The following is a 24,381-nucleotide window of genomic DNA, read 5'->3' as shown; positions in this document are numbered from 1 at the left end:
TCTTCCCTGGAGTGCACCTTGCTTTGATTTAAGGGCATCCTTCTACAGAAAAACCACATCCTGATGCCCAAAGTGGTATATATATAAGATGTTACAGCCCTTTTCTGCTCAACTGCTGTCCAGCAGAGCTTGACAGAATGAAGGATGGCAACTGCCCTTTGTTGTGCAAACCTGTTTGCTTTAGTGTAGACCACAACAGGAACCTGGCTGACTCTGCCTTGGAGGAGACCCTGGAGCACCCTCGTGCTTCAGCTGTCCCCTTAGATGCCCTTGTCTTGTAATGTATTTTCCCTAACACAGATGTCCTTATTCTCTATAATGGTGGTTTCAAAAACAACTTTTTGTTTAAATCCTATCACTGATCCTACTGGTGGATTAACTCTAAGGGAGCCTGGTCTCACCTCGGTTTAAGGGACAACACCCTTGCACATCAGCTGCCCAGAGGCTCCAAACATTATCCTCTGAACAGCAACTGAAGGCTCTGGCACACTGACAACAATGTTCCTGTCCTTTTCTTGCTGAGCTGCACCATTTCTCATCGCCTGGTCGCACTCCAACCAAAACCCAATTAAGACTCCAGGTGGGAGGCACTCCTCTCATATCAAACCCATCGACTGTCAACCCTTCATATATTGTGCTCACAGCTTCAAAACCACTGTGACATGAGAAGGTGAGAGGACACAGAGGCTGGACATGCACTCACCAGTCAGGTCAGTGCCCTACTGCTCCACAAGCAGTAACTGCAAGACAAGGCTCATTTTCCACCCTGAACTCAGACCCTTCTTGTTTTGAGAGTTTCTCACTGGGATATTAAGCAGCTTTTCCTTCCCTCTAAACAACCTCCAAAGAGCTCATGGTCCCACGTGGGATCACTCTCATTTTACAGGAAAAAGCTATTCAGCTACTATTAGTCCATGTGCACTATATGTATTAAACAGAATTTCCAGAATGAATTGCATGTTAATGCAATGGCAAAACACAAGCAAAGAGCAGATGTCACAGAATCACAGACTGGTTTGGATTGGAAGGAACCTTAAAGCTCATCCAGTTCCAACCCCCTGACCAGTGATGCACCCAGGCTCTCAACCATGCCGCATGGTGGGAGCCAGGAGATGTTGATCTGCTTTCACTGCATCACAGCCCTCCTTGATTCTCCCATCCTCTGAAAACAAAGCCTGAAAACAAAACTGCTTTTCTTGTAAAAAGCACACACTGATCCAGGCTGCAAGGCAGCCCATTTGGGGAATTTCAGAGGGTCAAAGCCATGCTGCAGCCTCCAGGCAAATGTGATGGGCATGAAGAATGGGATGAAGGAAACGGGAAGGGCAGAGGTGGTGACAACCTCTGGCTGCAGTTCCCACATCCTGCTAGAAGCTCACTAACCACCCTTCTCCCACCACCACAGTACTGCTGTATCTAGGGTCAGGGACCATTGACAAACAGTAGAGCTACATCCTACGTGGCAGGGTGATGCCACTCCAGTGCAAAGAAAACCAGCAGTAAGACAATTAGGTCCCTATTTAGACAGTAACTCCAGCTCCACACATTGTTAGCACACAGTGCAGTTGGAAGGTCAGAAGGTGTCCTCAGCCCCTGTCAAAACTGCTCTAACACCTCATTACCTTCGCTTCCCTCAGGAGAATGATGACTGCGGCTCTGCTGGAATTGGGTCCCTTAGCATCACTGCACAGTGTGACTGTGACAGGCTCTGTGGGGCTCACACCTCCGAGCTTCTTCCCCTGCCACTGACACCCCAGAGGGTTGTGGTGACACATATTTGCATAGAAATCACAGAATACCAGGTTGGAAGGGGCCTCAAGCATCACCTGGTCCAACCTTTCAATAAATATATACATCTAATTTATACATTTAATCTCACTGCAGTGGGAGAAAATCACTCCGGATCAAAGGACAGATTATGTTTGACCTGAAAGTATAACCTTATAGGAAGTCTGGCCAAACTCGTTCATGCTTGGGATGTTTGAGCTGATGTTTCGCTGTGCAACCCGGACCTAATGCTGTTTTAAACACAACTTCAAGGCATTGCAGCCACCAAACAGATGCTGGAGGCACTTCACAAAAGCCACTGACTGCTCCTCCAGCTCCAGCAAGGAAGCAAAGAAACAACTTGAATCATTGGGCAAGCCAATGCAAAGGACAGCTAAACTCTTATATAGTAAAGATCCTTCCCCTCCTCTAGTAGGCATTATTATTTCATGTTTTAACCCATCTTCCCTACAGAGACTGGTAACAGTCCTTTCTCAGAGCTGATTGCATAGGTGTCACAAAGGGCAGCCCTGTACTTTCTCTCCTTCCCACCAGCCCCTCTCCTGCTGTCAGTGACACTTGTAATCTTCTTACATTGTGCATAGGATCTACCAGCTTTATCTACTAAATACCATCCCTTTAGGCAGCATTGCCACCCCTTGTTCTGTTCTTTCAGGTATTACAACCATGGCTGTTAAACAAAAAGAAGCACAGAAAAGCCGCTGCATGCCTTCTTGCTTATCCCCACTCTCGTCTCCGCTTTGCTAAGTACCCCCAGCAGCTTCCTCTGCAGCATAAGCTCATCATTAACAGGTTATCTCACCTCAGACTGCTCACGCTGGTATGTCTGGCTAATGGATGTGTCTCAGCTTGGTTTCCTTGTTAGGAGCTGCCTGGGGACTTAGGTTCTGTTTGCAATTGCAACCAGAAGCCTCCCAGCCGCACGCAGGGAGGTGACCAGCGCCGCTCTTCAGACAGGGGTTTCACAGGACTTCTTCCCTGCCTGTTAGTGAACAGCAGGAATGCCACTGTGTGTGCTTTCAGCGCCTGTGCTGCACTACTGACAGCTCATCCCCTGTCTGTACTCAAAACCGATCTGCTCCGGGCACCATCCCCAGCACACAGCTGCGGGACGTCACACACACACAGAGCCGAATACACAGATTTGGGGTGAGCTGAATCCGCTGTTCCGTCTTGCATGCCCTAAAATAACACTGTGCTTGATTATCCTTCTTCTCAACTTTATTGGAGGGCTGGTTAGAAAAAAGGCACACGTTTTACTTCTCTATCTTTAACGAGCATCCCAGTCTGATTTATTCTGCTGACTCCAGGAGAAGAGAAGACCTAAGGGCATACCAGCGGCATCAGACATCAAAACTAAAATGCTGATCGTCTAACACAGGGTGAGGATTTTTCACAGGAACTTTAATAACATAATACCACTATATCTGGATTCCAGCTTAGAAACTACCAATAAATAAATAAATACAAGTCCACCTTCACCATTTCAAGAGACTCTATCACTTCTACTCTTTTGAACACAAACCCAGTTTGACAGCAACGCTTTGTACAACAAACACAAGCTTCCCCTAGGAAAAGCTGCATGGGTTTTGTCCTGTGACAGGATGCTCTGGGCAGGGCTGCTTTTGTTCCCATCCCACTGCTGGAGGTCAGCCGCATCCCTCCTGCGAACTCTGTGCCTGACTTTGCAGCCCTAAGACGAAAACACTGGTGACTTTCAAACAAACCTCACACAGGGTGCAGCTCCCTCCCGTGCTCTATGGATAACACTTCAATGCACTTCTCATGCTCAACACAGGGATTTCTAGCAATTTTTATTGTAGAAATGGACCATTAAATCCATCCTCCCCATCCCCAAAGCCTGCTCCTGCAGCAGCCGCATCCCTGTGATGTCGGATGGAGCAGAACATGAGGAACCAAACTGCAACACCCCGCGGCCAGGGAAGGCCATGATTTCCCCCTCCACACCATGGGAGATCTCTAAAGAAACAAGCACTTGCAAACGCAGTGAAGCCTGGCACTGTTTGAATGCAAAAACCAGAGAGACAGGCAAAGAAAAACAATGAGACAGAAGGAAAGTAAAAGAAAACTCCAGTGTATTAGGTCCGATTACTAAAGTGTGGCCAATAACTGTCACATTTACACGCTCCGCTCACTCCAAGCAATGCTGTTTCTTGCTCCGTTTTGCGGCAGCTACGTAATTCATCCTGTTTAGCACTTCTGCATGCTTTGGCAGATAAAATATTGATCAGCCTGCCAAGAAACACAGAGTGCCATTCTGTTTTCATGTCAGAACTCGGTAATGAACTACATTTATCAAGAGCATCCCCTCTGTGAAAGGTCAGTGGCGGATGTGGCTAAATTGTGATGACAGATCATTAATCCAGCTCCCTCAATAATTGCCCTCTTTAAGAGTTTTACTCCTGGTTTCTGCGAATTGTAGCAGGGTTTTACAGCGGGATCCCAAAGCAATCTTCAACCCACTTCTGAATCAAAGCAGACAATGGAGAAACAGCAAGGCTGAGGATTAAAGTCTCCTTCAGAGAAGTGCAGTTAGCAAAGTAAAGTGAGGATGTGCAGAGCTTGCTTTGATGGGTACACTAATCTCCCTGTAAAATACCGGTGTGCAAGGTGCCTTACAATGCAATGATTACTAGAGATGTCAGTACTTTAAATACCAGTGATCCGATAACACCTATAGAGCACCAATCCCGATGTCCCTGGTGTTCAGCTAACCTGACAGTAGGTGTGAACCTAAACGTGTACAGATGTCTTTAGAGGATTTAAGCCCCACTGGTTATTGAGCTATTTCTCAGTACTATAGCGACTGCACGAAGGGCATATGGCTTCTGCAGCTCTTCATAAGATCTGTGACAAAACCTGGGTAGTCATTAGCATCCAGGCTAAGGATAAGAGCGTGATTATCTGCACAAGAAAGTCTATACGGAGATACAAGCTTCTTGTGACCCTCCAAAAACTCTGGAGGAAGTTCCCCTCGGTGCAGCCCAGGGCTCCAGTCCTGGAAAATCTGCAGTGATGCTGCTAATCCCAACCATCTCAACCCAGGATTAGACTCCATATGATAGCACTGTAGGGGAGTTAGGACATGATGACTGAGCATCCCACCTGGATCCCACAGCATCCTCTACCAGAAATCCTCCCACGACAGCAGGACCGTGCTTCTGCTCGCTGCCGTCACGGGGAAGCATAGCAACAACCCATTACAAATAAACCACCACCAAAGGTGAACTCCAGGGGCACTCATTTTCCAGGCAACGATTCCCCACCACCAAATGTGGTAATAAAGAGCTGTTTGGAGCAGGCTCAAAAAGTGTCATTTCTAAGGCAGGGGGCACAGGGGGTGTCATTTTATATGACAGTTGCTGTTAGACCTGGTGCTGGCTATTTTCGGCTGTTCCTAAGGCAGTTTTGTAGCTTCAGGAAGAAATCCAGTGCAGGAGGTGGTGATGCGAGGGGTTAACCCATGTACAGGGGGGTTAGGGTTAAGCTGCTTGCTTAACAATGTTACTGCTTACTTATGCTTATTCAACAAATGCGTGCTCAACACTGATCGTGCTTGCTGGTACAGAGTGGGAGGACCACGGCTATTGACAAGAGGAAAGAACAGTAACTCCTGTTCTCTGGACCCCTAAACCAGCTGAAATCAGCTTTGCGGTTTGGACAGTGACTAAATCACCGGGGAACATGCACAACGACTGGAGATGAGAAGTTCAGGGAAGACTCGTTTACTTCATCTTGAGACCCTCAACCACAACCACCAGGAGACACTACACAAGCAAGGACTTTTAACCTCATTCTAATATGAAGCAGGGATAGGTCATGAATATGTATAGGTGTGTTGTGTAACCTCATGAATATGTAATAGAGGTTAAATATGAAGAAGAACAACACTGAGGTGCGCATGCCTTTGGAGGAACGATCCCCCAATGTGCCTCAGCGCTGAATAAAGCATACCTGCTTTACAACTTTAACAAGTTGTGGAGTCTACCCCAGTGGGAGCATTAAGCTTTGTTTTCTCACCTATATCCATGGGGCAAAAAGGCTGTGGCTACTGAAAATAACATTCCTAGACAAAATTAAAAGGATTTGAGAAAGTTTTTGGTTTCAAAGAGCCCATCCTTTCACATGGTGCACTCAGCCTTCACCTGGTATTGTTCGAAGCATCAGACAACTAAACTAAAATGTTAAAGGATACAAATTTATTTACGAGTGTGGCTCCTTAATTCTTGTGCCATTTATGGCTAAATTGTTCATCAGCAACAGCCCCTTTTCATGCATACCAAATGAAAGCATCAGCATGCCTCAACTGCAGAAACGTGGTCCCAAAACATCAGACTGCTGAATCTCAGCGAGATGATTATGTGAACTCTTTACACCAATAATCCATGGCCTCGTGGCCTGTTTGACTTAACAGAGCAGGTTTAGACAGGGACAGGAAAATTAAAGATGACTTCAGCTCTTCAGGGGTCTCATTGCAAATCCCCATTCCTCCATGCAAATTTCCTATCTGTCTCTTTCCATCTGTCTTCCTCTTCCTTTAATTGCTCTGTTTTGCACATGTATGGAGAGACTGGATGGACGTTCCTTTTCCTGTGTGGTTGGAAAGAAGATATAACCCTGCTTTTCTCAATGAGTTCCCAAACAGACTCCTCTGAGCAAGCACAGCAGCTCGCTGCAGTGAGAACACTGACAAAGCTCTGTGAAATTCAGAGGTTTCTTGTGATTCAGGGACACCTGCGAGTTTTGAACCTTCCCCTGCTTTGACTTTTAGAGGCTGCAAGCACTGAGCAAACCGATTGAGGCTGAAGAAAAATTAACCCAAATCTGATTCTAGAAGAAGTCATTGTATCAACCATTTGACTTTTGATCGCTCAGACAAAGCTTCCTATAAAACACCAGGCAGCGCTTTGCAGCAATTACACCGCAGGTAATCACGCAGCAATGTTTCTATAATGTCTGATAATAACCCAAAGAGCATCCTGCTGCCTCCAGCCACCACCAAAGACAATGATCTTCACTATCACTGTGCACAGAGGAAGCCACGCACCATAGATGTGGCATTTAGGCAAAGCTGGATAATCGCATCATGCTCCCACCGCAGCGCTACCACCCCACCTCCTTTACACACAGCTAAACCCCTCAAAGTACCTGTTTTAGTCCTGATTTGAATTTACAGGTTAAGAGCAACTCTGGCAAAGTTCCTGTTAAGTGAAGCAGATGTTTAACATCATGCAAATCCCTGAACATTTCCCATCCTTCAGCTGCTGCTGCTGCTGAATAAATTCAATTAACAATAAAAGCCCAAACTAACTTGTCTTAGGGATATGTTTCAGTTAATAAGATGTACATTTATCAGATAGCTATATATAATTTAGCAGCAATGGGGAGCTCACCAAATACATCGCAGAAATGGAATGGAATATGTACTGTGAAGTAGATACTATTAAACAATAGACATTTACAACCTGGAAAAGCTAAAACTTGCCTTGGCGTGTATTTGTTCCAATATTTCATTTTATTACAAGGAAAAGCAGCCATCTATTACTCTAAGAGCTTTTAAAATATATTAACAACTTACAGCATCAGAATATAGATCGCCCATTCTATGAACAAAGCCTTTATTCCCACCTTAAACAATTACCGTCCGAACTGCATAAGCCTAAATGAATCACACCCCATAGCCCCAAATGCACAGGAAAAGAAATGGATGGATTGGAAGCCTTTCTTGGGAAGCCCAAGAATTACAGCTTGGTTTACCAAGGCTAAAAGCAAGTTAGAACTAGAGGTTTGAAAAGCAAGTTAGAAACCTAGAGGTTTGTATCTTCCCAAGAGGGGATGGCAGGAGATGTTAAGGAAGGAGGCAGCAGGAGGCTTGCATGTGGGAAACACACAATAAATGTCATCTATCAAGTGCCCATCACCACCTAGGCAGTGTGTCACACATTTACAGATTCTTTTAAAGCCAGAAGGGATCACATGCACACTCTGACCACCTCCATTACACAAGCACCAAATCCAAGCTGATTTTCCCTGCAGCAGCTCCGTAATTGGCTTGCTGTATGACATACCTCCTAGGAAGGTTTCCAGCCCTGATTTAAGCACATAAGAGCCATGTTTTTCAAAGGCTTGCTTAGTCTCAGTGGGTAAAACTGTTTTCTTTTCAATTTGCTCAACTTCAATTCCCATCTCCCAAATTTTGTTATGTATTTATCTGGTCCATCAAACTGCAAGTCTCACATCTCACACGTTATCTTCTTCTAGGTTTGCGCTGATGTTGGGCTCAGCTCATGTTTTGCCCATCCTTTCTGATGAGCTGTGGGATATAGTGGCTCTCACTAAAGTGGCCCCCATTCTAAATGACTTTTTCCCTCTTTCCTGGGAATTGTACCCCACTTTGGACAACAAAATGACCATGCCCAGCTTCTAGTCAGCAACAGGGGGCTCTACCACAACTCAATGTCCACCACCTGCGCTGGCTTCATGGTACTACAAGGTGATGCTCCACTACCCACAGAGACCACAAGCCCATTCACAAACCAGGGATTTCTAGCAGATTATAGTGGACAATTGCTTTCATCCCACCAGGACATCTCTCCAAAGAAGCACTCAGACAGTGTCTCCAAATGCTATGTGGCATAAAGAAGATGTAACTAACAGCAGTGTTTGGGCTGGGAAGGTTTCCTATATGATGCCGTAAGCAAACAAGGCTGTTGTTACTGCTGGGCTTATTATTCGCTGCCTACTGAGTATCAGCTGTTATTTTTGTGCTAAAAACCTCCAAATGTTTGTCAGAGAGAAGAAACAACGCTGTGAACATCAGAGCAGGCAAAGAAGGTAACACCACGCAGCCAAGGCAAACAACTCCTAAGTAACCCTGCATTGCTCCTTCAAACTACTCAGTGGACGCAAACATAGTGATTGAAATCATGAGTGAACTATGCATGACTGATAAACAGAAAACTGGTGATGTCTAATGATTAATTTACTTATAGAATCACAGAATGGTTTGGGTTGAAGGGACCTTACAGCTCATCCAGTTACAACCCCACCTTCCACGGGACCAATGGTTGCTCCAAACCCTGTCCAACCCGGCCTTGAACAAACCAAACACATCAATGGATAAAAGAGGCCACATTTCCACTGTAACCAACTCACAGTCCTCATTTCCATATGGAAAAATCTCATCATGACGTTAACGCACACAACCTGTAATTTAAATCAACCAAACCAAACAGGCTTTTGTTAGATAAACAGTACGTTTGCTCCTTATACCCGCTTCACTTGATGATGCTGTGCAATCTGCTGTTTGACATTTTACAATCCTCTACCTTATTCCTATTAGAGAAAGCAAAATTGTCTGGATTCCTCTGGGAAGTAACCAGTGCTCACTTTTTTATGGCTGACTGGCACATCTATCACATACTTCTAGATAGCAAATATATTATTTGGAAGCTTTAATAACCGTTAAAGCCCTCTGGCACTAATGTAAATTTTACTGATCCTGTTCTGCTCAGAAACACTTACCTTTCCAAACAATTCACTGGCTTCTCCTGTCAGGAGGAGCAATTCACTATCTCTCCATGCTAGGGACCCCATGAATCTGACTCCCTGGTACTTTGCTTTCTTACTGTCTGGTTTCTTATCTGTACCGTGAAGAATGCATGGGAAAAGCAGCTGGCAATGTGTATGATAAAGGCTACTGCATGCCATCCTTGGTGATGGATGCAGTCAAGAACACTACATTTCTTTTCGGGATATTTGTGTATACAGGTCTTCCCTCCTGTCTTCTTGGAGTTACTCGTGCTTTAGCACAAGACCACAGGGTCTGCCCTAGGATGGCTTCATCCTCTACCACAGTAAGATTTTGCGCAATACTGAGCCAACCACTGCCCATGGTCGCCCTGTTTCTCCCAGAAACATCCCCACTCGGAAGGGGTGTGATGTCTATTGACTGCCCTGCAGAGGGTACACATACATGCTGGCAAGTAGTTCTCATGACATTTTCAATCCAAATGCAATAGGAAAACACCATAAATCCCTCCAGACTGTGTCCTTCCACATCCTCATAACCAAAGGCATTCACAGAAATCCAGTGCAATACAACTGCTGATTTTAAGCATCTCCTCCTCTTGCAGTTGAACTCTCAAGTCTCCAGAATCTTCTTGCTAAGCACTGAAGGACAACAGGATTACAATAAGCAGGAGTATTTATTATTGTTAAGTATGTGTGTAATGGTTTGATAACGATGTGCTGTGACTGTTGCTCAGATGTCATTAGGAGACCTCTCAGGCATCTCATTAGCAGATCCTAACATACACCCTAAAGGGCATTACTGCAATTATAAAATGTTAACTTCTAAAGTGGAGAACAGGCACAAGGAGGGAGAAAGTACTTATTATAAAGGGCTAAGAAACTCCACACAGAAAACCCTTATATTGGTCCAGCAACAACAGATTAAAAGAGAAACATTTACAATATGCACATGTATGCCTGAGGGTTCACTTATTCCTACTGGAATTCGACAAGGTCAAAACTATCTGCCCTAGTAATTATAAAGGTTCACAAAACAAGTGCTGGCTTTGTGCTGTTTTAATCACCCTACACAATATATGCACCCCAGAAATCACAGCCCCCCCCCAATCATGAAAAGACATTTGCCACAATGATGTCCTGACTAAATCGCATCCTTTCCCTACAACAAGCAGTGTAGACAAGGACTCTGGTTCCTACAGCACCAACTCAGCCAACTGACCACAGCATTCAACACAGCTACACCTTCAAGTACACCTTGCCCTGCCCGTACTGAGGTAGCTGCAGCATTGCGCCTCTCAGGGCTCCAACTCAGACAGCAAAACACAAATACATCAACTGTAACCTCCCATTTATAATCCAAACCCATGCCACTCATCCTGCTCTCTCCCATTGGAGCCCAGACAACACAACCAACCGCATTTGTATTTCTACTCTAAATCCACATGATGAGGAGCAAATATAGCAGAGCAAGAAATAGAACGAGCAACCAAAAGTTCACCAATGCAACAGGCTGTATTTTGGGGGTGAATTCCCCTCCTGTTTCTCTGTGGGATTTTTCTTAAGTGCTATAATGGTAGATGATGAATGGGACAGTCATCTAAGCACTGGAGGTGCTTTGCTACTGACAACACAAATAACCTTTCTGCAGTTCAGGGTACCCATTCTGGAGTAGATCTGCTGGAGGCCTGTCAAGATAACAATATCCCCACACCGAAGCGTCGGCAGTGGGATTTTTCATTATAGATGTCACTGAAGTACAGAGGGAAGCTCCTTACTGCAGAAATAAAGGGGTAAAAACATGTTTTTCCTGAAGATTTTCAACACCGAGAGTGACATATTCCAGGGTAAAGCACAAATGACAAATCACTGTGTTTTGATCTGTGAGCTCTACGCTGAGCCTCTGCCTAGAGGGAATTAGCACAGTTTAAAAGCTGGGACACAGGGAGCGAGGGCCCTGGGGCATAGTACGGCTGTGCCAGCACTTGTGTCCCCATCCTGCAAAGCTCCAGCTTGTGCTTTGCCTAACAGGCTCCAAGAAAGGGGCTCCCCAAATTTCCATCTCTCCTTTGGATGAGGATTGACTCTCCCAAGGCAAACCCACACGCTGCCTGGTTCTGCCTCAGCCACAGAAACCCCAAACCATGGCCATGCTGAAGAGGATGGAGGTAGCACAGAGCATTGCTTTCAGCACCCTGCTGCTCCATGACAGCCACCCCCAGAGTCAGAGAGTGTTTTGGGGTTAGAAAGAAGGAAGAAAAGGAAAGCACTTCCCTTGACTCTTCCAATAGAAAAGAGTTTAAGTGCTTTGAGCAAGCTGCTCTAGTGGAAGGTGTCCCTGCCCATGGAGAGGGTTGGAACTGGATGAGCTTTAAGGTCCCTTCAACACAAACCACTCTCTGATTCTATGATTTACAGGATAGCTTTCTACACGTCTACCATCTTAACACCTTCCTGCTCTATACCGAAGCCCTCCCAGCTATATTGGTGAATTTGTTTCATATAGCAGGAAATCATTTCATTTCATTCTCTGCTCCATATTCATAACACTTAGTATTTATTTCAAGTGCATTAAATATAACACAAGTGACAGACACGAGTGCTGTATCCCTTGACTCCCAGGGCGCTGCTGCCTGGTGAACTGACATGACTCCATGCCCTTATGCTCCCATTAACCATTGAGTGCCCCAAGGGCTTGGGCTTACTTATGATTTACAGGCAGCCTTCATTCCCACAGAGATCATCAAAATCCCACCTAGCTGCGTCCAAACAGCACAGGACACAGATGAAACTCAAAGCACTGAAGAGGATCAAGTGCTGACGTTTATTACAGCTGGAGATTAAAATTCACTATTGCAGTAGAGAAGGATGTTAAAACGCTGAGCAGGTTTAGCTCGTCTTCACTCAGAGAGGCTGTTTGACAGCTAAGTCTGGTTTAACATAGTTTTATTGCCATAGATTCTATTTGTTGAGGGCTCTGAAGGAAGAGGAAAGTACCTGTGATGCGCAGATAGACTCCACAACTTGTTAAAGTTGTAAAGTAGGTATGCTTTTATTCAGCGCTGAGGCACATGGGGGATAGCTCCTCCAAAGGCATGTGCACCTCAGCATCGTTTTCCCTTTGCATTTACACTCTAAAGTTATACATATGCATGAGGTTGCACAACACGCCTATACATATTCATGTCCTATCCCTGCTTTGTATTGTAATGAGCTAAGAAGTCCTTTGCGCCTGCGCAGTGTCTCCTAGCGGTCATGGGCGAGGGTCTCAAGATGAAGTAAATGAGTCTTCCTCAAGCCTGAACTTTTCACCTCCGGTCGTTACACATGCTCCCTGGAGGCTTGGTCATTGTCTAAAGCACAGAGCCAGTTTCAGCCGGCCTAGGCATCCAAAGGATGGGAATCAAGTCACGGTCCCTACCTCTTAACAATAGCCACGTCCTTATATCTTGTTCTAGCATACACAGTGAGTACGATAAGCGTGAACGAGTAGTAACATTGTTAAGCAAGCAGCTTGATCTACCCCCTTGTACATTGTAAGTACGATAAGCGTGAGCAAGCAGTAACACTTAAGCAAGCAGCTTGACCTACCCCCCCGTACATCAGTTAACCCTTCGCATCACCTGCTTTTCACTCCCAGCCACTGGGTACAAAAAATGATTTTCTCTGTCAGGAGACAGATGTAGCTTAACCTGCAGCACAAGACATGGGTAATTCACCGAGCTGGGCATCACACAGTGCCTGTGTTGGCATTACAAGAGCCAAAATCTGGGTACTGAGTGCCGTGAAGAAGCAATGTAAGTAAGTTTTATGTAAGAAGCCCTGCCCTTCCAACATGGCAGGTTCTGTAGATAAGAAGACTTGTTGATAACACGCCTGTTTCCCTGGTAAAAACCTTTTCTAATCACCTCTGTGTCTTGCTAAAGACCCTTGCAAGCATACAAAGACGTTATGTTAATGAGTTAGGTCAGTTTATACATGGTCTCGCACAAATGCTTTTCTCCTTGTCTTTCGCATCACATAAAATACACCAGCGATAGAAGTCACTGAAGGTTCCTGTTCTGCAAGATAAGCCAAGGAATTTAATGGCATTTATTAGAAGCAAGGTCAGGCCCTGAGTCATGTCAGGTCTTTCTCATCCGCCATGTGGTTTTGTGATGTACAAACTAAGATGTAGCAATCTCAGCTCCTGTTTAACCATTTGAAACAGGATAAAAACCAAAAACATGGTTCAGTGTTCAAGCTTTAATTAAAAGTTTAGCCAAACCACGTGATGGGTGATGAAAACTGGTGCACCACAGCCCCCTCACCCTCCCACAGTCCTGCCTGTCTTCCATACGTCTCAAAACCACAACCAGGCGCGTTAGAAAAGTACCAAAAGCCTGCCATGTCTTTATCACTTTGCTCTTAGAGCGTATCAATGGTAACATATTAATGCTGCAGTTACAGGATGATTGCATTTTTCCTCCCATAGACGGCCCTTCCTGCATAGGATTGCTCCCACTCTGCTCAGCCCAGTTTTATGATGGTGGAGTATCAGTGAGTTTGCACGACATAGCCTTCATGTGCAGCACAGAAAAGCAGACTGGGATCAAGATATGGGCTTATTTATTTCAGCATCTTTTCCCTGCAGCCATATAAATAAATCAGTGTGTTTTCTGTGTTTTATTTCCCACCCATGTAAGAGAAAAGTTTGGCTATTTCTTCTGCCTAGGCTGGAATGACCTCTCTAAGAAAAACAGCAGAAGATTCCGACCATCATTTGATAGCTTTGACTGCATCCACATAAACAGAATAGGAATAAATTAACCATTCTCTCTGTTGGCTGATGTATTCTGATAGGCAGTGGCCAGTCACATTAATGGGACTAAGCTCCCAGCTCAAGCTTATCCAAGCAAGTGAAATAACCTCTTGAGGTCAGTTTTGGGTTTTTTTGGTGTATGTGTTTGGTTGGGGCTTTTTTAGCAGCCAAGCAGCTGAAAACCTATAAAACTAATAGCCTAAAATGTTATGCTTCACATGCTAGGATTTGTAACACCACAAACAGTTTTGAGTCACAGCCAGTCAAGCAGAAAGTATCTCTATGGCTGTCAGATACATTTATTTTTGAGCTGTGAAAAAATCATATTGCTATCTAACATAAGGTATCATCCTGTCATCCCAAAGATGCCAGCCAACAGCCTGCTGGCCTAATTCCTATTCCAGAGGCAGTGTGAGCAACCCACACACAAAGTGTGATGGTGGTATTCACGAGTAGATTTGTACCAGCAATGTAAACCTGGGCACGTTTGAAAGTAATCTACAAAGACTGCACATGTTAAGGGTGCAGAAGGTGAGCAGGAACTCAGCCGGTGCCATTTGAGATGCCTATATTGAACATACATATAGAGAAACTATGGAAATGCAATGCCACACAGTTGTTTCTTTGCAAATCACTGTGCTCATCATTTCCTTCCTCCTGTATCTGCATGGAAAACACAACAACATGCCAAGGCCCTGAGCAAAGCAATAAACTTCAGCAGAGCAATGTCTTCATGATGCTCCTTAAATTCTGATCACAGTTTCCTACAACACACCAAGAATCAAGACTTCCTCTGGCTGTGCCATTCCTTAGGTCACCTTTTGTCTGTGTGTTTTAAAACCTTTAATGCCTTTGGCCTTCCAGGTCATTCGTTCCCTTCCAACAGACCCTTTTCCTGTTCCCTCCATACATTTAGGCTGGGAGAAGCCATCATAGGAAAACATGAGTGAAACCTTGAGCATTTGAAACCAACCTTAGAGGTTTCCAAACCACAGCCTCATCTGCTATTGGACAGCCTTCCTCTGCTATGCTTTATCAGGATATTTTATCAGCATATTATGGTGTAACTGCTTCCTTAGAGATGTTCAAATGTCAAAACAGTTCCTTTGCTTCTATTCATTCAGTCTTACCAAAAGGAAAAGAATCAGATTCTCATGTCAGGTAGATCTTCACAGTCTCTCAGGTTAAAAGAAGTTTTAAGAAAGCCAAGACTGAACTTACAAATAGAAAACATTATTAGGAGCCAGAGAGACACCAAAATCAATTTTTCTTCCCAGTTTTAATTTAACTCCTCATAAGACGTTCAGAAAAAGCTTTATGTGAGAAAGGGGGATGCTCCAAAAGCAGCTTTCCACAGGTACATATTTGTGATGTGAGGGAAGTGATAAAGAAAAATGTTAATACACATTTGGCTAATACCATATTCCCTGGTGCTTCACCTCCCACATGCTCAATCAGCTGTTAGGCTGCGAGGGAGGGATGCAATCAAGACCGGAAAAGAACCTGAGATAGAACACAGACACAGTTCGAGACTGTGACAATGGCACATTTAAAACAACACCTGGCAGAAGTAGCTGCAGGTATCTCCAAGTCATAAAAGGGAAGACTGCGTCTACAGTATTCCCTTTGAGCAGTGAAATGCTGACAAAATACAGTTTCAGAAGCTGTGGAGATAAGAAGTTGACAGATCACAACCATTTCTAAGGAAGGATGCCACCAGCATCCTCCTCCATCATTCCACCGTGACAGTGCTCCTGTAAGACAGTGGCACACCTTACAGAGACTGCATTTTGTAATGGTACTTTTCACAAGCTGCTGCTAAAAAACTCTTCCCAACCACGAGTACCACTACTCACAAGCCCCACTGCCTGTGCCTGGAGGAAAGGAAAGTTGCTCTTCCCCCAAGAGCAGACATTGCCAGCCCATCCTCTGCACACACAATCCTCCCAACTCACCTCTAACTATATGGATTAGAAAACACCATGAGAAGTGCCTTTATGAGACTGCAGCTGAAGGTTTTGGTGACTACTAAACTTATGAGAATGAAATGATCTACTGCACCTGTTGGATGGAACCTGGAAAATACACTGGTCTCTATGGGTAGGATAATTTTTACTCCTTACAAGTATTAATACGGAGCTTAATTAAAAGGTACTCAAACACATATTGTGATTCTGACTAAGAAGACTTTAAATTACTTAATTCCTCCTGCATGCCAACGCCAGAAGCGGGTTTGGGCAGTATCATAACCTACAATCTCAGGAATTCTTTAATCTAAACTCTCCTGAACTTGGTGGCAGCACACTGCCCCAAATTCAGCCAGCTCAGCAGGGCATGCGGATCGTTAATACCTTTATGTATATCCATGCCCATGATTCTAAACACAAGGATACGGTGCAGCAATTGAGCAGGCCAGACTCCTGGTATTTTCTACAGCAAAAAAAGGCATCTAAGGAGTCAGAGCCAACAGCTTTCAAAGCATCCCCAGCACTTGTTTTGGACTTACTTGCTTAATTGTCTTCCTTTATATATTATGCTTTATATTATATCCTTCCTACATAATCTATATATGGTAGTTTCATCAGGGATCCATCCCTATTCATCTCATCCAAGCATGCAGCTGTACTGATGCTATGGAAAGCTGGTCACATCGTCCCACTTCCAGCCCTAAAGCCCTCACAACCCAAGTGCTCGCAATACCTGGCAATGACTGTATCTTGGCAGAAGAACTGTTTACATTTGACACTCATTATTTTAATGCAGAGCTGAAAGAAGTTTCTTTTCATTAAACTATGTAATTAGGGGTTCTTTATAAACATGCAGAAAAAATCCTATCTTGTCTTAGATGAAGAGTTTTTGCGTCCTTGACTCGAATCAAAAAGCATCTCTTCTGGCAGTCTCCCACCACGCTCATACATCAGCTGTTAAAAACATCTTGAAAGGCACAAAATGAAATGAATCACATCTGGAGCCAATTTGGACATGTTTTTGTTTTCTATGCAGTATTAAATTCAAATCAGTATCTTGAAATGATGATATAAGCGCATTAAATCAGATAGAAATAATGAGAAATGGCCCTGTTAATACCATGCTTACTGTCTATATATTCTTACCTGGGATCATAACTCCTAAATAACTTAATAGAGCTAACAGGTCACAAAATCAGGACTAAATTAAAACTAGAGGCAAGTACATCACTGAATAGTTACACAGCCTGCCAGACAGCAATGCCTGTAAGAGGTACCATACTTGAACATCCACCCAGGTCATGGCCACCTGGACCAGACGGGAAACAGACTGTATCTCTGTAAAATCTATAGGTTATCAATCGCTCTTTAGTGCTATTATTCGGACACAGCAAATACACTAGTCTACAGAATCCACCCAGTGCATGCAGTTTGTGAGCTGTGCTTGTTATCACAGGCTCTGCTCTATCTGCAGTCCTCAAGCTTCACATGTAAAATAGCTGTTTCTTTGATACTGAGGGCAGCACAAAGGCAATGGACAAGTGCACGATGCCTGGCAGCATTGCCATTCCCATCTCTGATGCTCAAGGAAAACAGGAACATGTGCACATTGCTACACACAACTCTCCTCCACCACCTTCTTAACAGGCTCATATGCTGAGGATGCGATCCATATCATGCCATGCCATGGCACTAGGACCCACCACCACAATCATGGCTGTGTACGCAGCCACTGCTTCCTCCAGGTTCAGCCTTCAAATCACCATAATCTTCTCAGAGCTTTTTTTGGTTTGAGGTGATTTAGATGTGACTTTCTGGGGTGGCAAAAACCTCCTGGTGGTTCAGGAGAAAGGTGTGATGCTGAAAGACAGCCTCTAAAAACCTTCATTAATAGAAGGATCTTAAGGACTGAGAGATACCATAAATCCAAGCTGCACAGATCTCTGATTAAGTTTTGCTGCATCATATTCTGCAGAAGAATGGAAATGGTTATAGTCTGCAAATACACTCCCAAGATGATAACAGGGTTGTGCTTTCAATGATAAAGCAGGAAATAATTCAATTCTACCATCAAATGGGAGGCAGGCACCCACGCTAGGGGTGCTGCAGGGGATGGAGGCACCTGGTTCAGGCACAGATCTCTTGGAAAAAGAGATGAAATAAAATAATGAAAAAGGATACAGTCCTTCTATGTCTTAAAAGAAGGAAAAAGGAATCCATATTTCTTCAGCTGTTGCTGCTGATGTGCCAAACCTCCTCGACAAGATGTGCCCATCACATCCAACACTAATATTACACAGAGCTGAGAGGGAATAAGCAGCAAAACCAGCCACAGGTCAGGAGCAGAACAGCCTGGACTTGGCCTCCCTCCATCCTTCAAACTTCTCCTGCCCCAGCATTCATCATTCCTTACTGTCTGCAGGGCTGGAAAACCAAACCTAACCCCGCCAAGCAGCTACAGCAGAAACTGGATCTGGGGACAGCATGTCTCAAATGCCTTCTTTCCCTGCAGACTTCCAAAAGGAGCAGAGCCCCTCTGACCCTCTCCTTCCAAGCCCTGGCACTCACATGGGGTGGCTCCTCCTATGCAACTGCACAGGTAAGATGCTGTTCCCAGAGAACTGGGACTTACTGAGCTAATTCCCAACTATTTTCACTCATAACGCTCCCTTTCATTAAGTCCTCCAGGATCTTTTGCCAAGTTCATCTTCAGCCTTGACTTCCCATGGACAACTACAACAGGTCCTCAAGCCTGTGGTCTAGGTCTGGGCATCAAGAAACTCCACTCCAAGGTCACACCACTGAGTGCACAGAGCAGGAATTCTTAAGGGATTATTGCTTCCAAACTGTTGCTTGCACTGGTATCTCCCCTGGCAAACCAGGGAGATAAAAAGCCCACAAGGATATGCTGATTGCTTTCTGTATCAGCGTGTGCATTGCCCTGTGTCTGCAAGGAGCAGCTATTGCTTTGTTTTTCACTTAATTCAGAGATATCATCAATAGCTTCATCTATTTGTGGCACCAGAAAACAACAGAAGGTCAGACAGGGCTGATACCAAGCCTCTTCCATCGATTAGCTATTCATAGGATTGGAAAGAGGAAGTCGCACAGAGGGAGAAGAAAAATCATTGCTCTTAGTTTGCTTAGAAAGATGCTATTTTCAAAATGCAAAGACACAACCAAACAGCAAGAGCAGAACTTACCTGATCAAAGAAATTAAAGAAATACTACCACGGCCATTAGTTCTCGTGTTTCAGATCCCTTTTATTCACAAGAGCCCACGGCTTCTCCAGGGGTAACATAGGCAGGCCTTAGGCTTGCACAGTTCAGGTAATCTGGAGAGATCATACCTAAAGATAAACCCAAACAAAGGCTTTTTCCAGAGCTTCACCTTCAGATGCCTCAGGCTGGCACCATACAAAGCACCCATAAAGCTGCCATTCCCCACAACCAGGAACACACCACAGGCAAAGCTGAGTTAAAGCTGCATTTCTTGAAAGAGCCACCATATGCCCCTATTTTTACCCAATTCGAGCACTCGCATTGAAGGAGTAAAAGCGCCCAAATCTCTTCAATAAAACCAGCTTTGCACAAAACAGCTGGTATTGACTTGAGGGGTATTTTCCCTCAAGTCTCCTGAATGCTAATTCCTGTTTGTTTAAAGCGAAGGACAGCTCCGAGGCAGAGCACAGCTAGAGACAAGGAGTCATTCAGAGCAGAGTCTCAATTTTCAATGAAGCAGTTTAATTACCCCATGGACGGTAATTCTCTTCAACGTTTGTTGAAATCAAAAGATAGCTTTTTATAAGCAAGGTTATTATTTAAAGAATAAAAATGTTATCAGATTTCCTACATACACATGAATTCAATTAGGTATTGGGGAGAAGCTCTTCCCTGTGAGGATGGTGAGGCACTGGAATGGGTTGCCAAGGGAGGTTGTGAATGCTCCATCCCTGGCAGTGTTCAAGGCCAGGCTGGACAGAACCTTGGGTGCCATGGTTTAGTGTGAGGTGTGAGGGGCTGGAACTGGATGAGCTTGAAGGTGCTTCCTAACACAAACTGTTCTGTGATGCTTGCGCAGCACACCACATCAGCCTTCTAATTCCTTCACTTTGGCTATTATACTTCAAAGACAAATGACAAAACTCAAGTAAACCAGCCTGCACACACTGCCCACAAATATAAATGCATTTAACTGCAGACAGGTTCCCTATTGATTCTGCAAACAACTCCCCCTCTGACATTAACGGGAGCTCCGTGCGCCCGTCTCGCAGGGACCAGAGCATCACCGCTGCCCTTTTCATTTGGATACGCCATGATTCAATTAGACCTAAGAGCCAGGGAACAACCTTTTTCATTTTGTAATACGCTGAAAACGGAGCATTTGCTCTGACACGGGTTTTAAACTATTCCCCAGGCAGAGCACGGGATTATGTGCTAATTGCAGTCACTCTTTGAGATGCGCCACAAGGCAGGTCTTTGCCACTAAAAGGTTTATTTTTGTCGGCAGGCTTGAGAGGGCTCATTATGAGTGATCACCAGATGTCATCGATTCTTCATAAAATACAGCTGAAAGAACGTTTTTCCCAGAAAAAAAAAAAAGCAATCCACAACCATAAAAGTGTAACAAGAGCCATAAATAACACCATTCCGGAGTACTCTTAGCCACATTGTGCTTCCCTTGTTCTATTCTATATCTGAGCCAACACCTAATAAATAGGAATGAGGTCTTCTTAGTAACATCAGCACTAACGACAAGCTCTCATTAACAGATACCACACTTCACCCCAGCCTCCAAGAAGATGATCAACAGCCCTACAGCAGAAAATACAGCTGGGTTTCAGCTCAAGCCCCCAGCAGCCTAGAATTAACCCCCATCCATGGGAATAACAGGACACTGCAACTCAGCAAAGCAGAACACCTGGGACTGGGCCACACACCTTTACCTCTTTTTAAAGGACAAGAGTAGGGTTAAAAACAACTGATTGAAAACAGGTTTGTCACACAAAGCTGTGTGCTTTACCAGAGGAATTCCCTGAGACAAAGGTATGTCACATCAGTGCAAATTAAAGGCTAACTCACCTGCAAACTCTTGTTTCTTATACTAGGGGGGGAGTCTGAAGACTAGGAGCTGTTTCCCATTGCCACTTCCCCTTGGAAAGCCAAGCGAGGAGGCTTCCTGAGCTAACTGATACACTTGAGCTGCTGGATCGCTGCCCCCCTTTTCAGATCTCAAATCAAATTTGGTCACTTTGTTTTCATTATCAGCACAGAGAAGTGTCTGAGTGACTGCCATCCAACACATATTAAGACATACATCACTCATCCCTCGCGCGCAGTGACACCGGGAGTGTGCAGTCTGGCACTCGGAGCATTTTGTCTGTTTTTACCTCTGGGTTGCTTCAAATGAAAACCATTCTGTGCACAAACTGTGCCTTGCTGCTCACAGATCTGTCACTTGTATTTATTTCACAAGCAGTTTAAGGCATGACGTGAACCAAGTTGCTGGTAAGACTTTACTATGAGCTATCAAAGTCTGAAGCAGACACCATCTATATTCACTTTCATCCTCGCACACACCGACTCACGCTCCCAGTGCTACAGCTTCAAAATCACCTCAACTGCAGCGTTGTTGCTTGGGCATCGAGAGAAACCCAGACTCATCAGGAGAAATGTTCAACTCATGCCCTTCAATGGGCAAAGCCAGAAGGAGCCTCAGCTCATGCTATACCATGGGACTGCACGGAGGATCAGCCAGACCCAAACCCGGCCATTCCTCCACATGGCAGCCTGCCTCTTAGGCTTTCCTTTCCCTCGGCCAAGCACAGGTAAGAGATACACTGGCTCGAGCTGAGAAAGCGTTAGTGTCCACAAGGATTTGGGAATAGCTACCAGGACGCACTGATGTGTTTGAAAGCCTACAGCTTCCCAGACCGCCCATCTCCTTCCCACTGAGCTCCCTCAGGGACAACTTACTCCTGCCAAATAATTCCATTTTAACAGAGGCTGATTTGAGATAACCCTCTGGAATCAATTGGCAAAGCTTCATTGTTATAGCGAGGCTTACAGAGATATTAAGAACTATTACCACTCTGTCTGAGCTCACCGTGCATATGCCATTGATCTGCAGAGGAAAAAAATGATGCATCAGCTGCTTCTTTTCAGGCTGTTTGGGGTTCAAAACATGTGAGCTCCTTTGCAAGCACCCATCCTGAGCAACAGCCCTGGCTCTGCCACAAACTCAGTGCCTACAGTCTTACTCCAAACACAGGGCAAACTGCTCGGCAAATGTGCTTTAACATAGGCTATGACCCCTGGTTAGCATTTATGGGGCCACAAGTCCTCAGAAGAATGAGAAAAATCTGCTTTCAGCTGTGGGATAGGAGCAATTAAATCAGAAGCCATTAATATGACACAGCATTAGATGGAGTGCACAACCCTGTGAAGTTACTTTGTATTAAGAATATATTTGGCTATTTCTAGATGTGAATCAGGTCTGAAGATAAAGATTTATCTATTTAATCTTCATGGATTTCTGCAAACAATGTTTATGAGCAGCTACTTAACCAGGTACATTTGACTACAAGATACAAGCACGTTTTACCCAAATACACATATTTGCATTTCATTCTCTAACTTACATTCACTTTTACATGTATTTATTGCAACGCAGTTGTTGGAGGCCTCAACAATTAGGGCTTAATGCAGACATAATAAAACACAAAAGCAAGAAATTAAATCCCAACATCAGCAAAAGTTGCACGAGGCCCCAAAGCTCAAACCCAATGAAAAACCTATATCATTACAGCACATACAAATGTATTTATTCATATTGCCTCATACCCATCTTACTCTATGGTGTCTTTCACACACATGCTCAAAACCAGCACTTGAGATTCCTAACGGGGCCAACATGAAATCTGGAGGGGCATGTAGTGGCAGGACAAAGGGGAATGGCTTTAAACTGACAGAGGGGAGACCAAGATGAGATCTTAGGAAGAAGGTTCCTTTCAACCCACACCGTTCTGTGATTCTACAATACAAGATTTTGGGTGCAATCAGTTTGTGTGTGCGATAGATGATAGATCCAAGAAAATAAATCCCCCCCCACCCCGAGACAGTATCAAAGCATCATCTTCTGCAACACCCTCCTCTCGCCCTGCATGTCTCCTCAGCACACAAACAGCAACTGTCTATAGGAAAATCCCCATCTTCTGCTCCCGTGGTGCAGATCTGGCAAGCACCCTCAGGCTTACTCAGCCAAGATGCTTCCCTCCAGCAGACAGATCTCCCGTAAGAAGAAGATGAAAAAGACAAAAGTGGTAACAAGCAGTGAAGCAGCACCAGTCTCCCCTTGATATTTTGATGTCCCAAGCCTAAGCAAAACCTCCACACACCAGATCTCACCCTTCCCGCAGCTCCTGTAACAGAGCCGGGGCACGCACCAGCTTCCTTCCTCCCCAGGCATGTGTCTCCTGCAATGCACAGGCAGGCTTTGATGTCTGCGCTTGACAGCCAGCACACGCGTTCCCGAGCACCCTGCAGACGAGCTTTGGGCTTTCCTGCACTCACTGCTCTGAGGCTCCACAGAGCCCTGCTTGGCTGCTCTCGACAGCAAACCTCTTCTGTTGCCTGCTGAGCACCAGCAAATGCTGCTCTGGGGAGCCTGGCAAGGAGCTGGGCTTCCAGCTGGGAAGTCTTCGGCTCTTCCTCACATCACAGATTGGATTTGCTGCTGCTTGGGACTCAGCACAGCTCTACTGGTCAGCTTACCCAGGAAAAATGCAGCTTCCCCACTTTAGCCTCAGTGCAGTTTGTGATGGCTTTGCGATACAAACTCACCCGATTTACTGTGATTACACAAGCACCTCCCTGCTCACAGACCTACAATACACACGTAACAGCAAGGTTCTCACATCGCTTTTGCCCATCTCCGCATGCACTAACCACAAGAATGAGTTTCCTCTTAGACTAATGAGAAAGAACTCAAGGACACATTAATTACACCAGGGTGGGAATACTCCTTTTTGGATGGCAGCTTCATCAGCAAAATCCCAGGACAAAGTGGAAATGATGCTCCACATTTGCTTCTCTCCCCTCTCTCCTCTAAGCATCTTAGACACCTACTCTGGTAGATAAAGTGACTCTGGTTCTTAAAGTCATCAAGTAATCCCTGAAGGACCCAAAGTGACAAGAGACACTTGTACATGGTCCACGGTGGCTCTGCCCAAACTACGTGTTGTTAGAACCCACTGGAAGTTGTGCCACACAACA

At 44.8% G+C, this 24,381-nt stretch overlaps 1 protein-coding gene across 6 annotated transcripts in view; it reads right to left on the bottom strand.

Moving 5' to 3' along the window:
- The window catches only part of FSTL4 (follistatin like 4), a 201,878-nt gene that overhangs the window by 97,196 nt on the left and 80,301 nt on the right, over positions 1–24,381 (bottom strand). The gene's annotated exons all lie outside the window — the stretch shown is intronic.

Source organism: Pezoporus flaviventris, unplaced genomic scaffold (genome assembly GCF_033815535.1).
Source record: "Pezoporus flaviventris isolate CSIRO_AGI_PZ_B2104156 unplaced genomic scaffold, CSIRO_AGI_Pfla_v1 ptg000023l, whole genome shotgun sequence".
Lineage (NCBI taxonomy): Eukaryota > Metazoa > Chordata > Aves > Psittaciformes > Psittacidae > Pezoporus > Pezoporus flaviventris.
Note: the sequence above shows the minus strand (reverse complement) of the source record. Positions and strands in the feature narration are given on the sequence as shown.